An 18,915-nucleotide genomic window follows, 5' to 3' on the forward strand; every position below is an offset into this window, starting at 1 on the left:
AATACTATACACAGTCCATTGTGTATACATACAACATTTTCTTTATCCATCCGTTGATGGACACTTAGGTTGCTTCCAAATTTTGGCTATTGTGAACAGTGCTGCAACAAATGTGGGAGTGCAGATATCTCTTCAATATACTGATTTCCTTTCTTTTGGGGATATTCACAGCAGTGGGATTGCTGGATCACATGGTAGCTCAATTTTTAGTTTTTTGAGGAACCTCCAAACTGTTGTCCAAAGTGGTTATATTAGTTTACCTTTCCACCAACAGCGTAAGATGGTTCCCTTTTCTCCGCATCCTCAGCAGTATTTGTTATTGCCTGTCTTCTGGGTATAAGCCATTTTAACTGGGGTGAAATGATACCTCATTGTAGTTTTGATTTACATTTCTCTGATTATCAGTGATGCTGAGCACATTTTCATATGCCTGTTTGAAATTTGTGTGTCTTGCCTGGAGAAATGTCTATACAGATCTTTTGCCCATTTTTAATTGGATTTATTAGGTATGTGAACTTAAGCAAGTTATCCCTCAGGCCTTCAAAATCTTCATCCATAAAATGTGGATAATAATTATATTCACTTCATAGGTGTTTTGTGAGGCTTAAATGAGATGATGTATGCAAAGTAAGTGTCATAATGTTAGCTACTCTGACAATTGCTATTTTTATTCTTGTGAAGAGTTTCTCCTAGAATGTCATTACCAAAAACTTTAACTCAGTGAGCTTGTTTGAAAAGTTTTTGCCACATTTTTTCTGCTTCTTGCTTTGAACAGTAAATGACAATAAATGAATGTGTTTTCATTATATCTTGACTGGGTAGCATAACTAACAGCAAAGGCTATGCAAGAAATTGTAATTGTCAAAAGCAACCATGAATAGAATGTGGCATTGGAACAGACTGATGAGCTGTGGGGCTATTCTAATATAATTTTGAAGTATTTCTTCTTCTGTGGGACAATAACACTCATCAATCTCAGAGACTTCGCCAAACAGATCTACTATTTATAATTTCTACATTGACACTAGACTTGGCAGATAAGCCAATACATAGTGAGTTAAAGAGTATTTATGCCAAAGTATTACATGTTGTGTTGTATAAGTAAGGTTGGCAAAATAACTTCATTCTTTAATAATTCCTACAGCCCGGGTTATATATTAAGTCTCATACCTTATGTGTAACTGAGTGATAAAATCTGTCCTGATTTCTATTGCAAGGAGGGGCTGAAGTGTCTGGGCTTGACTTAGCCTTTGAGATGGCCGTGGTATCCTATAACCATATAAAGAACAGGCCTGGCAGATTGCAAACATTACTGGCTAATTTGGAAGTCACAGAGAAATAGAAAACTTGAAGAACTTATGATATTTTACTTAAAAATGTTTGAAATAATTATTGGTTGAATAATGTTCCAAAATCAGTTTTTTTGTTTAACTTTTATTTTAGGTTCAGGGATATATGCGAAGGTTTGTTACATAGCTAAACACATGTCACAGGGGTTTGTCTTACAGATTATTTCATCACTCAGGTATTAAGCCCGCTACCCAATAGTTATCTTTTCTGCTCCACTCCCTCCTCCCACCCTCCCCACTCAAGTAGACACTAGTGTCTGTTGTTTCCTTCTTTGTGTTCAGAAGTTCTTATCATTTAGCTCCCACTTATAAGAGAGAATATGTGATATTCGGTTTTCTGTTCCTGCATTAGTTTGCTAAGGATAATGGCCTCCAACTCCATCCATGTTCCTGCAAGAGACATGATCTTGTTCTTTTTTATGGCTGCATAGTATTCCATGGTGTAAGTGTATATATATTTTTATCTAATCTGTCATTGATGAGCATTTAAGTTGATTCTATGACTTTGCTATGAATAGTGCTGCAATGAACATTTGCATGCATGTGCCTTTATGGTAGAATGATTTATATTATTCTGGGTATATACTCAGTAATGAGGTTCACAGATCATATGCTAGTTCTGCTTTTAGCTCTTTGAGGAATTATACTGCTTTCCACAATGGTTGAACTAATTTACCTTCCCACCAGCAGCGTATAAGTGTTCCCTTTTCTCTGCAAACTCGCCAGCATCTGTTGTTTTTGACGTTTTAATAATAGCCATTCTGACTCAGGAGATAGTATCTCATTGTGGTCTTGATTTGCATTTCTCTAATGTTCAGTGATGCTGAGTTTTCTTTTGCATGCTTGTTGGCTACATGTATGTCTTCTTTTGAACAAAATCTTTTTAATATTGAATTTTTGTTACTTGATGTCTAGAAATTAAAATGTTATGTGCATATATATGCATGCATATACACATTACATTTAGAATAAAAAGAAAGAGGAAACAATGTTTAACTCAAATTTCTTTTCTTGAATTCTTTAGTTTTTAAGAATTCTCCATTTGTTTTTACTTGCAGATACCATACCAGTCTTTACCTAATAGGTCTTGAAATATTGTTTAATATTTAATGAGCACAGTGAATTAGAAATTCTGTAGACCACAGAGATTTTACAGGAAATATGGTCAGGCTGTTTTTGCTAACACTTAAATTGGTAGACAGCATGCACCTTGACTTCAGGGATGGTGCCATCTCTGTATTTTCAGCACCTTGCTCAGTGTCTGGCAAATTGTAGATGAAGGAATAGACGACTGAAGAAATAAGTGCATGGTTACATGAATGAAGTGATAATGACAAGAGTGATTAAACAAGATGTTAGCTTTCTGTGGGTCTTAAAACATTTAATGAAAATAATGATTGCCATGTATTTAATGAAGAATGTACCTGAGAAATGGGACTGAGAGGTCCCACAGTTCTGGACACCAGAAGGTATAAGGCAGTAGTAGCCACTGGATGATCGAGCAGGTTGCCAGGCTGCATATTCAAACCCTTTTATTGAATGTGAATCTCTATGTGTCCATAAGAAGTCATTAATTGAAGAGAATATAACATAATATTTGGTCAGGCTGATCTTTTTCTTTTTTTCGTGTATTCATTTGCTATTTTCTTTCTGTGTTTCTTCCTTGTCAGGAAAGAGGCATTACCATGTCAAAGCCTTTAGCCTTCTTGCATCATGACAAAAATTTGAACTTGGTGTTTGAAGAACATGAAAAATGAGAAGGAATAAAATAATCATGAGTTTCTGGTCATTAACTGCATGAAGTTGAGCTGGTCACTTAAGCCATTCCTAATGTGTAACTTGAGAGTACAGTATTAGATGTTCAGTAAATTCCCTTCAAAATTCATATTTAATGATTCCTAATTAAATATAAATTTGAGGATAAATATACATGGTAGTTAAGTTCTATATTTACTTCCTCCCTCACTAATTTAGCAGTTTTTCATTTCTTTCTTTTTTTTTTTAATTAGAAATGGGGTCTTGCTCTGTCACTCAGGCTGGACTGTGCAGTGGCAGCATCCTAGCTTACTACAGCCTCAAACTCCTGGGCTCAACTAATCCTCAGCCTCCTAAGTAGCTGGGACTGCAGGCATGTGCCACCACGTCCAACTAATTAAGAAAAAAATTGTTTTTTTTTTTTTTTTTTTTTTAGAAATGGGGTCTTGCTGGATTGCCCAGGCTGAACAGTAGTTTCTCCAAAATAAATTCGCTTTTTTTCTTAATTTGCTGATTTATCAATGTTATCTATGTATCTAATGGGACTGAGAATTAACATGTCCATCCAGCCCTCTACCAGAACTGCAGTAAATATGAGAAGTGGTACAGAGGATAAGAGCCCAGGAGACATCATTTCTCTAAGGAAAATACTTACTGATGACAAACAACATTTCAATTGATCTATGTCTGGTGGGGGAACATTTTGAATTGAGGAAGATGGGAATTAGGAAAGGGGTGTAAGCAAGAAAGTGACCAGGGAGGCAGATGAAGATGAGGGATCAATGTAGATTTATTTGTAAAAAAGAGTCCACTAGTGAGTTTCAGAGAGCTGATTTACAGAAGTAAAGGAGATTGTCATAAATTCACTATGAACTATTTGCTTAGATTTCTTTTTCAAGGAAAAGCAAATGATTTAGGTTATTTCTAAATTCCATTTGTTCGTTTGAGAAAGAGTCTCACTCTATCCCCCAGGCTGGAGTACAGTGGCGCAATCTCCGCTCACTGCAACCTCCACCTCCCAGGTTCAAGCAATTTTCCTGCCTCAGCCTCCCAAGTAGCTGGGACTGCAGATGCCCACCACGACACCCAGCTAATTTTTTGCATTTATAGTAGAGACAGGATTTCACTATGTTGGCCAGGCTGGTCTTGAACTCCTGGCCTTAAGTGATCCACCTGCCTCTGCCTCCCAAAATGCTGGGATTACAGGCATGACCCACTTTTAAAACTTGTAAAATGTTAGAATTTTCTGTTTTAGGTTTACAGAATAGTTGCAAAAGTAGTACAGAAAGTTCATTTATATCTCAAACCTAGTTTCCTGTAAGAAATTTATTTCTTACAGTTCTGGAGCCTGAGAAATCCAAATCAATGTGCCAGGAGACAGTGTCTGGTGAGGGCTTTTTCTCCTCTTCAAAGATGGTGCCTTGTTGCTGTGTCTCTACACGGTAGAAAGGGGAAAAAGGGCCTAACTCACTTACTTGATCCCTTTTATAGGGGCACAAATTCCTTCCACGATGGCAGAGTCCCCATAAAGTCCTTACTTCTTAATATTATTGCATTGGGGATTAAGTTTCTACATGAATTTTGAAGGGACACAAACATTCAAACCATAAAAACAAGCACTGGTCAGGTTTTATATCCCTCACATTAGTTTTGTCTAATTTTTAAATTATGATTTGACTGGGGTGATGGCTTTGGAGAGGAAGATCACAGAGGTGAAGTGCCATTCTTTGATAAGGGTACATCATATCAAGGGTACATGTTACGTACAAGACTTATCACTGATGGTATTAACTTTGAACACCTGGCTGAGGCAGTGTTCGCCAGGTTTCTCTGTTATAAGGTTATTTTCCCCTTTCCTTTCTGTGTTGTATAGAATCAAGACACTAAGTGTAGTCCACATTTGAGAGGTGGAGAGTTATGTCCCACCTCCTTGAGGAGGCAGTATCTATATAAACCATTTAGAAGTCTTTTTTGTTTGTTTGTTTGTTTTTGGGGCGGGGGGAGGTTTGTCTCTTATATCCTATTCATTTATTTAGTCATCTATTTAGATTAGTATGGACCCATTCAATACTTTGGGTTAAAATCCCAAAGTCATTTATTTTGTTGCCTAAATTCCTTTTTTTGGTTGAATTTATTTTCTTGAACAGAACCTCCTGAGAAGCTCAGAATTCCTCAGGCTGCCTTTGGGGCCTTTTCTATTAGCCCAGGAGACTGACTTAGAAGTTCCTCGTGTGTTCTTGTGACTTTCTATACTCAGGTACATTTTTGTTTGTTCATTTGCTTTGAGATAGGGTCTCACTCTGTCACTCAGGTTGGAGTGCAGTGGTGCGATCATGGCTCACTGCAGCCTTGACCTCCCAGGCTCAAGCAATCCTCTTTCCTCTGCTACCCAACTGGCTGAGACCACAAGTGTGTGCCACCATGCCCAGCTAATTTTTAAATTTTTAGTAGAGACACGGTCTTTCTGTGTTGCCCAGGCTAGTCTCGAACTCCTGGGCTCAAGTGATTCTTCCACCTCAGCCTCCCAAAGTACAGTGAACAGGTGTGAGCCACCACACTTAGTGCTAGGTACATACATTATATTTGAATCATAATTCTGGGACCAGGAAGCATCAACTGTCATAGTAAGCCACTGCTTAGACATTCTATCCAGAGAAATCACATGCAAATGCCAAGAGTCCTTGATGCTAGGGATTTTTACTATAGGCCGTACCCTGTAGGGTTTCATGGCAGCAAGAAGGCCAGTCTGGAAAAGGCATGTGAGTCTCCTTGATAGGCTATAAGGGAATCAGGACAAGAACACTGAGTGTGTGCATGTACTGACCTTTTGTTCCATTATCTATTATTAGTCTGTTTTACACATAAATTTAAGATTTGGATGCCATTCCAATGACCCTGAAACTTACATCCTTGGTTCAAAAAACAGCAAATAAAATATCTTAAAAGATGCATACTCTTAGGATGGCTGCATTTTTAAAGTGTGTCCATAATGCAAAAAGTACAACTTAAAAATCCCCATTTAAAAATATTTTTTAAATGTTATATTGAACAAAATGTGTTAATTTCTATAACATCTCAGTAGATTAACACAACACAGGCCTACTTCTCCCTCGAGTAAAGTCTGATGTGGATATTACCAGTCAGAAAGTTCTCCTGGCTGGGCATGGTGGCTCATGCCTGTAATCCCAGCACTTTGGGAGTCTGAGGCGGGAAGATCATGAGATCAGGAGTTTGAGAACAGCCTGGCCAATATATTGAAACCTTGTCTCTACTAAAATTACAAAAATTAGCCAAGCGTGATGGTGGGCCCCTGTAGTCTCAGCTACTCTGGAGGCTGAGACAGGAGAATCGCTTGAACCTGGGAGACGGAGGTTGTAGTGAGCTGAGATCATGTCACTGCACTCCATCCTGGGTGACAGAGTGAGACTCCATATGGCTCCACACAGTCACATGGTGGGAAAGAGAGAACATGTACATACATCACCTACAATGCTGTAGGGGCCTGCTTGGAAGTAGACAACATCACTTCCACCTCTACCTCCTTTTTTTTTTTTTTTTTTTTTTTGAGCCGGAGTCTCGCTCTGTCTCCCAGGCTGGAGTGCTGTGGCCGGATCTCAGCTCACTGCAAGCTCCGCCTCCCGGGTTCCCGCCATTCTCCTGCCTCAGCCTCCCGAGTAGCTGGGACCACAGGCGCCCGCCACCTCGCCCGGCTAGTTTTTTGTATTTTTTTAGTAGAGACGGGGTTTCACCGTGTTAGCCAGGATGGTCTCGATCTCCCGACCTCGTGATCCGCCCGTCTCGGCCTCCCAAAGTGCTGGGATTACAGGCTTGAGCCACCGCGCCCGGCCCTCTACCTCCTTTCTGTTGCCCAGTGCTCAGTCCCACTGCCCCATCTAGATGGAGTGCAAGACTGGAAAATGTCCTCCTGGTGTCCAGGAGACAAAAAAAAAACAAAAACAGACTATTAAACACAACATTATGTCTTCCACAGCTGCTTAAATTATTATCCTAAAAGAAAATAGATTCTAACAGTTATCTTGTTTCCCTTCGTAGCATTTCCATCCTCTCTTACCATTTTTCCTTTCTTCCTCCCCACCCCTGATTCTCTTCTTATGCCTCATGATTTGATGTTCTCTGTGATTCTATCCTTGTGCAAGAACTCATCTCTTCTTAGCCTCTGTTCTCCCTCAGTGATCTGGTTCTCTTCCCTGGCTTCAACTACTACCCATCTGCTGATGATTTCTACCTTCATTTCACTGCTGATTTGTATTTTCAAGTGCTTACCAGGTATATCCACCCAGATGGCTCAGAGGCGCTTTTTTTTTTTTTTTTTTTTGAGACAAGATCTCACGCTGCTGCTCAGGCTAGAGTACAGTGACACCATCTCCACTCATTGCAATGCAGCCTCTTGGGCTTAAGTGATCCTCCCACCTCAGTCTACAGAGTAGCTGGAACTATGGCATGCACCACCACACCTGGATAATTTTTGTATTTTTTGTAAAAATGGGGTTTCACCATGTTGCCCGGGTGGTTTTGAACTCCTGAACTCAAGTGATCCACCTGCCTCAGCCTCCCAAAAGTGCTGGGATTACAGGTGTGAGCCACTGTGCCTGGCCAGAGGCTCTAGAATTGGGCAATCACAAGCTGAATTTACTGTCTCCTCCTAAATTTTACTCCAGTTTATCTCTAATGGACCAGCTCACAGTGGTTTCTCATACCATAAACTGGGGGTCATTCTAGATCCTTTGCCTTTCCTTTCACAATACATCTAATCTCTATGTCCTTTCACTGATACTTTCTAAATGGCCCTTTAAATTTATCCTATTCTCTCTGTCATAGCTGCTAAGTGCCTTAATTTAGGCTTTCATTATCTCTCATCCAGACCACCTAATTGTTATTATTCTCTTAAATACCTCCTCCTCAATTCCATCCTTCATATGGCCCCCAAAGTCATATTTTTAGACCCAGATTTGATCAGCTCACTCTTCTATCTAAAATATTTCACTGCCCCCCATCTGATAAAACCTGTGAGTCTTCTTCTCTCAAACAAAAAAGTGGGACTATGACAAAATGGCAAATATTCCCCATACTTTCAGCTACTATCCACTGCTTCCCAGAATGGCTGTTGTATCTCTTCCATAACCAGGACATTGAGGGGGAAGCTTTGCTCAAGCCAACTCATAATGTGAATGGTAGAAAGTAAAAACAAGGTAAATATCACTTAGGGTAAGCCAAGAGTAAGAAGCCATGAAAACTAATTGTGAACATTCACTTCAAAGGGCCAGTGGCAGCCCTGGAGTTGATGTTACAGCTATAAAGATAGCATTTGAGGCCAGCCAGTCAATGCCAGCAACAAGAAGAGAGAGTCTGAAGAAACTGGCTCAAGCAACTCTGGGGCATCCACAGCCGGCCTTTTTTAGTTGGTTACCAGGCTTATGGCTATTTGAGGCAGAAATCATAGGAAATAAATGGCAGCCCTGGAGAATGCTTTGAGCTGAGTGAATTTAAATTAAATCATAAGAGAATCCCGGTAAAAGCCATGTCACATCTCCCTAGGACAGAGAAAATTTTTAAAGTCTAGATTGCTTCAAGAACCACTCCCATCTGAAGCAGTGTGAGGTTGAGGGCTACATTATTCAGGGATCTCCAGAGAGACAGGATCAATAGGATGGACAGATAGATGATAGATGATAGATGGATGGATGGATGGATGGATGGATGGATGGATGGATGGATGGATAGATAGATAGATAGATAGATAGATAGATAGATAGATAGATAGATAGTTTTATGAGAGGAGAGATTTACTAGTGAATTGGCTCCCATGATGATGGAGTCTAAATTCCATGACAGGCTGTCTACAAGCCGAAGACCACAGGGTGCCAGTTAAGTGGCTCAGTCTAAGTTCGAAAGCCTCAGAACCAGGGAAGCTGATGGTGTGGCTCTCAGAAGACCCAAGAACCTGGGGAGCTGCTGGTGGGAGACCTGAAGCCCAAAGGACAGAGAAGCAGGAGTTCTGATGTCCAAAGGCAGTAGAAGAAGAGTATCCCATCTCCAGGAAATAGAGAGAGGAAATCGCCCTTCCTCTGCCTTTTTTGTTCTATTCAGGCCCCCAATTGATTGAATGGTGCCCGCGCACTGAGGACAGATCTTCCCCACTCAGTCTGCTGACTCACAGCCTAACCTGCTTTGCAAACACTCTCACAGACGTACCAGAAATAATGCTTTACCAATTCTCTAGGTGATCCTTAATCCAGACAAGTTGACACCCCAAATGAATCATTATAGGGACAGATATAATTTGAAAAGAAACCCACTTCTATTTAGAGATGAAAAGTCAAATAATTACCATCACTTCCACATTTGTTTCTCTTTTCTTACATTGTGGATATAGAAGCTTAAATAACAGCATTAGAAATTTACCCAATACTACACACTGACTTTCGCTTCAACACTCAATCTGCTAGGACAATCAAGAGGCTGAGATCTTCAAGAAGGAGTCTCAATTTACAGAATTTAGTATAATATCACTTAAAGAGCAGAATATTACATCAGCCCCCAAATTTCTAATAATTGAGTTTCGGTTGGGATTTTTTTTTTTTGCAAGAAACAGAATACCTAATATAATAATGGCCTAAGCAAATTAAGAGTTTGTTTTTTCCTCATATGAAAACCTAGAATTAGATTGTCCAGGGCTAGTTTGGAGTGCCACCGTGCATAAGACTAGGCTTCCATTCGCAAATTCACCTCCTTGCCCAAGATGTCTCCAACCTTTGTTAGAAAAAGAGAGGAACAAGGACATGACCTCCCCCACCCACCCCATACACACTTTAGGTATACTTGCTGCAAGCTGCATACTTTCATTTACATTCCACTGACCAGAGGCTGAGCATAGGGCCACACGTGGCTGCAGATGAGGGTAAGAAGTACAATCTTACTTCTTAGCAGATATGTGCTCATCTAAAAATAAGAGGTTCTATTGCTAAGGAAGGAGAATAAGTATTAGAGGACAATTAAGAGCAATGTCACATTCAGATGCCTTACTCTCTTCCACATACCTATCAATCACTGAATTTATTCTTATACTCTACATTTCTTCAAAATTGAATAGAAGATAATTTATTTCTATAATGGAACTATATGAAAATTTTGCTACACCATAGTTTGTTTCATTAACAGAATATGAACTTTTACAAGAGTAGAATATAAACTTTTAAAAACTAAATATTGAAAAAAAATCCATAGGGGCACATTTTACATAACATAAAATAAAATATTTAAAGACAAAACCAACAAGGAAATCAAAGAACTGAGAACAAAAGACTTCCAAAAAAGATATGACAGTGAGCTCAAAATATAAATCAGAATTTCTATATGCACAGCTGAGATATTATTTTTCTTTTGTACCTAGACCTGTCTCCTCAAGCCATTTCTCTGTGCATCTTACCACCATAGCAATTATCTTGAACCTTAGCTGCAAAAAAAAATTTTTTCTTGAAAAAAATAAATACTATTCATGAAAAAAATGGATTTTCAGTATTTGAAATATTTTCAGTGTTTCTAATTTATTCTTTATTTCATTCTTTAATACTTATTTAGTTAATTTAGTTTCTATTTTGCATGAGGGATTCTGCTGTACTACAATGGGTGGGAAAGCCAGGGTTGATATAAAGATAAGTCATAGCCTTCAATAATCAAAATTTGAAGAGATAAGATGTTTGAAAAAATAGTTTTAATAAAAATAATAAATGCCCTAACTATGGAAGTTCAGAGAACTATCTTAACATTTTCAAATGTCTGTTACCAATATGACCTTCTTTATCAGCTCAAAATACAAAGGTGATTATATTGCCATTATAATACTAATTACTTATTAGCAAGTCCAGTATTTTCCTTTAGAAACCACTGCTTGCTGTTAATTATACAAGTATCTTAATGCTTATTCAGCCCCAAGTGGTCGTTTCTACTTCCAAACGACCAAGTAGAGAGAACCAGAGGGTCTATTGAGACCACTAGCATAATTCCTCAGTAGCAACCACATTTACATAGTTACTGAATACTAGATGCCCAATGGATGCTTGTCCAGCTGCAGTGATTTCCTTGCTGATCCTTGCTGCAGTTGTTTTCAGTCAGAATCACATATTCAGTCATTGCAGCTAAAACATGATCCCAAGCCTACGTCTGGCTTAGTAAAGAATATCTTCTACCATATCCACGTATTGTGGATATGTGCCATCAACATGCCAACTCTGGTGTTAAGATTGGGACACTACTTCTACACATTTCTTAGGAGCGAACTTCAGTTAGCTGAAGTTAGTTGAACTCTGTCTACCAGTGATGTTCTAAAATAATTTTAAACTCAAAAGGCATGAGGTCAGTTTCTTGATTCTTCAGTCCTAGGAATCTCCTTGGCCCTTATGCAATGTTTCCTACCTCCTCTCCACCAAAACAGCTCTGCCTACCAAGGGCTATTATAAGGGGCTTCCTTTTGCTAGCCATAGAAAGCACCCTTACACATAGTTATTATTTTCCCTAATATTAGAATTTGTTTTAAAATTACTTTGCATTTTTTTTGATTCCCTAGAGAGTTTTAACGTGTTTTTGAAAGTCACATTTCGATATTACATAGATGTTCAACTTAGAGTATATGGTCTAGGTAAGACTAGAAATAAACCATATTAGATCATGAATGTGAGGGTTGCTATGGAATGTATTTGATGTACATTTCATTTACAGGCACCCAACTGAGCAGTTTGCCAACGAAAAAGAAAAGTGTCTCAAAATAGTTTTTTTCTGTTTTTTTTTTTTTTTTTTTTTTTTTTTTTTTTTTTTTTTTTTTTTTTTTTAAAGAAGGGGCAAATGAAGCTAGTAAGTTTATGCATAGTTGAGGAGGGGAAATGTGATTGCTAAGTTGGTATGCTACTACTGAGGAGAAGTACATCACACCTGTAATTTCTCTCCATCAGCAGTAGCTTTGTGAATAAAAATGATAATTTTTACCCCATTAGGAGAAAGTAAGAGACTAGGTACATGGAACGTAGGTTAGCAAGAGAACTAAGTACTGATAACTGACGAAGCTGAAGACAGTCAAAAGATTGCCTCAATAAGGAAGTTAAATCTTGTAATAGAAATGAAGAACCATCTAGAGATGTTATTAAAATTTCAACGTAGTGGAAAAGCCCCGGAAGAATCTCTGGGCAAGTTAAAGATAAGGAGTTTCTTTCCAGACTAAAAATAGACTAGAGATGAAGTTTGATTGACAACAGCTAAGGATCATCAAAGAAGGTACAAAACTCTACTTAGGTTTTGTTAACATCTTTTAATTTTTTTTTAAGTTTGTTACTTACTTTAAAAATAGTAGCCATGTTTCCTAATTATGGTCAGTGTTTCTACTTTGCTAAGTTAATAAAAATTACCTTTTTATACATTAACGTTAAAGTATGCATTTTACTGGGAGGCAAAGCATACAGGATCGCCTTTTGAGAATCAGTCTTTCAAATCCGTAATTGAGCCAATGAAGGGGAGGCAAATGTAATGCAGATTAAAAGTAGAAAGAACTCCAAGCCTCGTCAAAGGTTTATGTTTGCACTGTGGGTTTTTCTTTTTCTTTTTTTGTTTGTCACATAAATATTGTTACCAGCAGAAAAGCAAATACAGAAATAATGCATAATTTATTTTTAAAAATTGATAACCAGGCAACTTTTTAAGGAATCTATAACAAACTCATATTTTTTAGAAATAACATGTTTATCTGTTTATCGTATAATTATTTTCATCTTTCTTTGCATTCTTAATTTTTTTTAATGCATTTTGCTTTGCAATTCAACACTGAATTATTAGACTTCTGTTTGTGACTGCCAGTAATTCTGGTTGGCATTGATTTAAGTAAACAGTATCAAAACACATTGCACTACAGTGAAACTAATAGGCCCAGTAGGACTATCCTCAAAATAATGATCTATAGGAATTATTTTTTGCCAAAGTTATTATTGCTTTTTAATGCTGAAAACCAGAACAAAGAAAGCAGATGAAACAAAACAATAAGGTTTCAGTTATTATGGATAATAACAAAGGATTATTTCTAGGAAATGAATATTTGAGACAGATGAGCCAATTTGGTAAGTAGCATTTCAATGTTCCTTTTATATGAAAAATTTGTAGTAACAGCTCCTTCCACACCAGTCAAGGTGCTTATTTCACAAATTCTCTGGAGAAATATGGGAGTTGATATAAAGGAACTAAAGTGCTTAACTCAAGCATTGTCATTAATTAAGAGGAATTGGCCAAAAGTCACACTTTTGCACTAAATAGATCTTGCGTGCAAATGTATCTTTTAATATCGTACACATGAAAAAAATTATACCTAAGCCTGTGTCTCCTGAGGCACCTAAAAGTAGTACTGGGGACTCCAACAATTATTTTTAATGTTCCAAAATATCAAATGAAAATCCCAGTTTTATCGTTGTTAGAATTGCTTGGGATAACTAAAACATCTGTTGCTTGTGGTTGGAATTCAGTCAAGTTGGTGCTGAAATAATGTCTAACTTTTAAGAATATTTTTATTTATAAATACTGAGAAATGATTTGTAAAATATTGTTTGTGGTTTAAGTGACAAAAATCTTTCACACTATGGGGTGGGGGAAAATAAAACGGTCTCTGGGTAGAGCTCTGGGTGGTTCCTGCTCCACTTCAATGGCCAGTGAAAACCTATAGCAAAAGCTGGGAGGAAAGATACATATGATTCTCCAAACCCCAGGGGATTTGCAATCAATCACCAAGGGAATGGTAGAAAAGTAGAGCTTTTCCCTGGAGTTCACAGATCTGGGATGACAGGACCCCTTAGCAGCTGAAACCAGTCTGTATAATGACCCTCAAGTCTCCTTTTCATGAATGTGTATCCTAGTTTCCAACAGCTTTAAGCCCAACAGTGAGCTCTTACAATTTTTTTTTCTTTTTCAACAATTTTTAAATTAAATAAAATGTATATGTGTATATGTCTGTATGTGTGAAAATATCAATCTCTAGCTCTGTAGAGATAGATATAAATATATCTCCAACCAGAGACTGGAGTGGCATAAAACTTACAAAAAGGTTTTCTCTATGTTTCTGATTTAGCAAAAGAATTCATTTTCGTTACTCTCAAAAGAGTTAAGGAGTTAATAAAATAATTTTTCCTGCAAAGACTTTGAAAGTAACTCTTCAAGATGTTGACAGGCAGAAATGAGAGAGTCAAATGCTATCCAAAGCAAGACCACGTCACCCTTCATATCTGGCTATCGATATCCACCTTCTCCATTGTTCTTATTTTTTACCCCTCATATCTTTATTATGTGATACTGGGTCTGGGACTCTGCAAATCAGCTTAACCTGTGAGCTTCCACCAATAGTGGCTGTTAGAGGGAGGTTAAAAGGCAGACTCCTTGCTTTCTTCCTGTTCCTCTCATCACCTCAGCAATAGTTCTGCATCCTGGAATGGGCAGTTGGCTTCAATCTCCTCTTTTACTTCAGTATTCTAAGAACTAACCTAAATGTGCCCTCAGAGGTACAGGTATCAGCACTAGCTGTGAAGTCTTCCCAGCTCTTCTGAGCTCCTGAGGTACCAGCACATGCTGGGCAGTATCAAGGCCTGCACTTCCTGCCCTCCACCCCCTGACACATAAGGTTCTGCATTATAGTTCTCTGGGCTGTGAAGATAGGACTTTGTGAGAGACTGGATGTGGGAGAGAAAGGCAATGAAGACAAAGCTTAAGATTCGGATCTGGAAAGGCAGCAGCTTCTTATAGTCACTCTCTCTTTGTGACCTCAATATCCCTTCTTTGAGTTTTTATTTCTCCAGTCCTGTTTAACCAACTTCTCATGTTAAATCCTCACTGTTGAAATGATCAATGCAGTTTCTGTTTTCCTGACCAGACTCTTATCAATATGCCATATACCAAGAAAATAACTTTCTTTTGATGTCTAAAATAATTAGATGAACCAGCATCCACGTAGACTAAATCATTAATGAGTATGAATAAGCTCCTTAATGTATAGGTACAAGATATTAGGAAAATGACAGACATAAAATCCAGCCTGGCTCCTTTGGAGCTCTCTCTCTTCTCATTCAGCCATCATGCTGCAGCCACACTGGCTGTCTCTCAGGTCCTCAGATTCTCCACACTTCCCTCCAGCTCAAAGTCCCCACACATGCTCTTCTCTTTGCCAAGAATACACTTCCTGACATTCAACATGCTCACACCTATTCCTTTTTAAGATCTAAATTCATTTACCACTTCCTCAGGGGAACCTCCCCAAAACTTTCAGGGGGAGGTAGACATTTTTATGGCACCCTGTACTTCTGAAAAGATTAGTATTTAAATAAATAATTGGCTCATTAGTTATTAAATCCTAGAATGTAAATTCCACTGGGGCAAAAACAATTTCTTGCTGTGCTTCAGTTGACTCTCTTGCCCTCTGGCTCCCTGCTGGATTTGGCAGAGCAGAAACTATTTCTGTAGACTAGTACCTGTTTCATAACTGTTTCACCAGTTCTTTTAACTACATAGTAGTTAAATTACAAGAGTACAAAATATATTAGTTATTGAACCCTATGTGCCAGGCATTGTACTAAACACATTGCATGTATTATTTCATTTAATTTTCCCAACAACTCTAAAAGATAGGTACTATGATTACATTGAACAGAGAAGGAGCCTAAGGCACAGCGATGGGAAGTGGCTTGAACAAGTTTGTACAGCTCACAAGCGATGGAGATAGAATTCCAGCCACTCTTACTCCAAGCCTATAAATGAGTGAGTGAAAGAACAAAGCTGATAGTCTTATTGGGAAAACAAGGTTATACTTAACAGACAGGCAGCGTAGGCTAAGTTTGAAAAAGCTAGTGCAGACATTCTGTATTACCAGAGCACAGAGAAAGGGCAAATCTCCAAGGCAAGGGTGATAAGAAAGATTTCACAGAGTGGCTGGGACTTCACTACCTTGAAGGTAGGGCTGTGCTAGATAAGGAGAAAGAAGGAAGGACATTTAATGCAGAGTAAACAGCCCAAGAAAATTTCCTCAACCCTTCACCTTCAGGTGACCTTTAAAAGCAAAGAAAACAATCTGGAAAATTTTTAAACGTATGGTTTTTTTTTTTTTTTTAAGGACTAAATTTCCTTTTTAAAAGGATTCCCTTTTCAACAGCCAAATAAGCACAGTTACCAATTTATTATAAAGCACTTCTAATCTGAAAGGGATGATTACAGAGAACCCCCAAACAGAGGGATATATGCCAGGATACTGTTGAGCAAGTGGCAGGCTGCATCAGAGGGCACCAGGACATGATGCCTACCATTGGCCACAGCAGATACAGTGGAACAAAGCCACAGAAAAACTGGCAGAGCAGCATTTGTGCTGCAGAGCCAGGCAGGAAATACGTCTTCCAAAACTGACACTGGGCTGGGACTCAGGATTCCTGAGCATTCTTAGGATAAAGCCCTGAATAAAAAGAAGGAATCAGGATTTAACTGACAAAATTATTCTAAGACAGAGCCAAAATAATTTGCTTATAGAAATGGGTTAGGAAGTAGAGTTATTACCATTAGCAAACCATAGATGGAAATAGGTTCTGTTGAAGGATGGGCTTATAGAAAATGAAAAAGTTTAAGGAAGGACCAAAAGACACCTGGATCAAGCCTGATTTCCAACTTCACTTAGGAATAGTAGAAATTGCCTCGTTAGCATGGTCCTCTATGGGTACAGGCTCTAATAAACCAACCTAGGGTTTTCTTCTAGTAAGCCACCTTGATTTTGATATTTATTCCTTTACAAATGATAAAATTTGTCCCACCTTGGGGGAAAAATCATTATCTATTTTTGCATGGTTTTTAAATTTTTTTAATTTGGTTTTACTATTTTATATTACTTGAAAGAGACATAATTTCATTTTGATATTTTGTTAAAAAATTCTTCCAGACATTGGTGTATGAAATAAATATGATGTATGTACATAGTTCTATAAAAGTGAAATTATGCATTATATGTTGTTTTTTAAACTCCCTTTTCCACTCAGCAATATGTTTGGACCCCTCTCTATGACAGTAAACACATTTCTTCGTTATTTACCATCTATTTTCAGAATAGGAAAATTGAAGCCCAGGGGACTAAAATGACTAATCAAAGCTCCAAAGGAAATCATTTAGAAAATGCATTCATTAAATATCCATTTTTTTGTAACACTACATAAAAAAAGTTAAAACCCATGTAGACCTTAATCAGCATGTATTTACTGTATAAGATAAACACAGAAAGAGCCACAAAAATTATAAAGCCTAGAAAAATCAGATAACTAAAAATATTCTCAAAGAGGTTTATGGTTTATAGAGCAGTTCTGGATAAATCATTTGCTTTTTCAAAACAATCCAATGAATTAGCTAAATCTGTTATTTTTGATTAATCATTATACTTATTGATAAGTGTCTTCCTATCTACTATACATTTCTACTTATAAAAATTCCTCATTCTTCTGCTTCCCACTCACAACAAACCTCATTAAATAATTATTCAAAACATGCTATTTCCACTTCCTTATTCAAATATTCATCCTCCAACCTACTCCAATCTGGATTCCAACCTTATTACTTGACTGATTTCCACTTTGGTAAATCCAATAGTAAATGAGACTTTTCTGTCCTTATCTTTCTAAACCTTTCAGTAGGATTTCATGTGCATTATCACCTCCCTCTGAAATCTTTCTCTTCTCTTGGGGTCCATAACACTACATTCTCCTGATTTATGTTCGGAATTACTGGCTGCTTTTTCTTACTTTCTCTTTTTTTTTTTTTTTTTTTTTGAGACGGAGTCTCGCTCTGTCGCCCAGGCTGGAGTGCAGTGGCCGGATCTCGGCTCACTGCAAGCTCCGCCTCCCGGGTTCACACCATTCTCCTGCCTCAGCCACCCGAGTAGCTGGGACTACAGGCGCCCGCCAACTCGCCTGGCTAGTTTTTTGTATTTTTTAGTAGAGACGGGGTTTCACCGTGTTAACCAGGATGGTCTCGATCTCCTGACCTCGTGATCCACCCGTCTCGGCCTCCCAAAGTGCTGGGATTACAGGCTTGAGCCACCGCGCCCGGCACGCTTTTTCTTACTTTCTTTTACTAAATTCTACCCAATCTCTTAGTGTTTGAGTGCCTCTGGAATTTTTTCTGCTTTTCTCTATCTGTATTTTTGTCTAGTTCTCTCATCCAATCCAATGACTTTAAAGGACACCCATATGCTAGTGACTACCAAAGTTGTGTATCTAGCTCTAACCAATCTACATCCCAAGCTCCAGACTCATATTTCTGACAGCTGACTAAACAACTCCATTTGAATATCTAATAGAATCTCAGATTTACCAGGTCTAAAATAACCCCCTCCAACAACAAAATCTGTGTTCCTCTAATAAAAAAAATTTTTTTTATTATACTTTAAGTTCTAGGGTACATGTGCACAACGTGCAGGTTTGTTACATATGTATACATGTGCCATGTTGGTTTGCTGCACCCATCAACTCGTCATTTACATCAGGTATTTCTCCTAATGCTATCCCTCCCCCAGTCCTCTACTCCCCAACAGGCCCTGGTGTGTGATGTTCCCTGCCCTGTGTCCAAGTGTTCTCATTGTTCAGTTCCCACCTATGAGTGAGAACATGCGGTATTTGGTTTTCTGTCCTTGTGATAGTTTGCTGAGAATGATGGTTTTCCGCTTCATTCATGTCCCTGCAAAGGACATTAACTCATCCTTTTTTACGGCTGCATAGTATTCCATGGTGTATATGTGCCATATTTTCTT

At 38.2% G+C, this 18,915-nt stretch overlaps 1 protein-coding gene across 9 annotated transcripts in view; it reads right to left on the bottom strand.

Moving 5' to 3' along the window:
- Nucleotides 1-18,915, bottom strand: part of LOC126939910 (uncharacterized) — a 195,596-nt gene that overhangs the window by 65,291 nt on the left and 111,390 nt on the right. The window contains exon 1 of one of the 9 annotated variants that reach the window (XR_007720496.1): nt 2,774-6,630. The exons of the other annotated variants lie outside the window; for them this stretch is intronic. The gene's annotated coding sequence lies outside the window, so the exon portion shown is untranslated. Of the gene's footprint in view, nt 1-2,773; nt 6,631-18,915 lie in introns of those variants that run through there. 9 annotated transcript variants of the gene reach the window in all.

Source organism: Macaca thibetana, chromosome 1 (assembly GCF_024542745.1).
Source record: "Macaca thibetana thibetana isolate TM-01 chromosome 1, ASM2454274v1, whole genome shotgun sequence".
NCBI classification, from domain to species: domain Eukaryota; kingdom Metazoa; phylum Chordata; class Mammalia; order Primates; family Cercopithecidae; genus Macaca; species Macaca thibetana.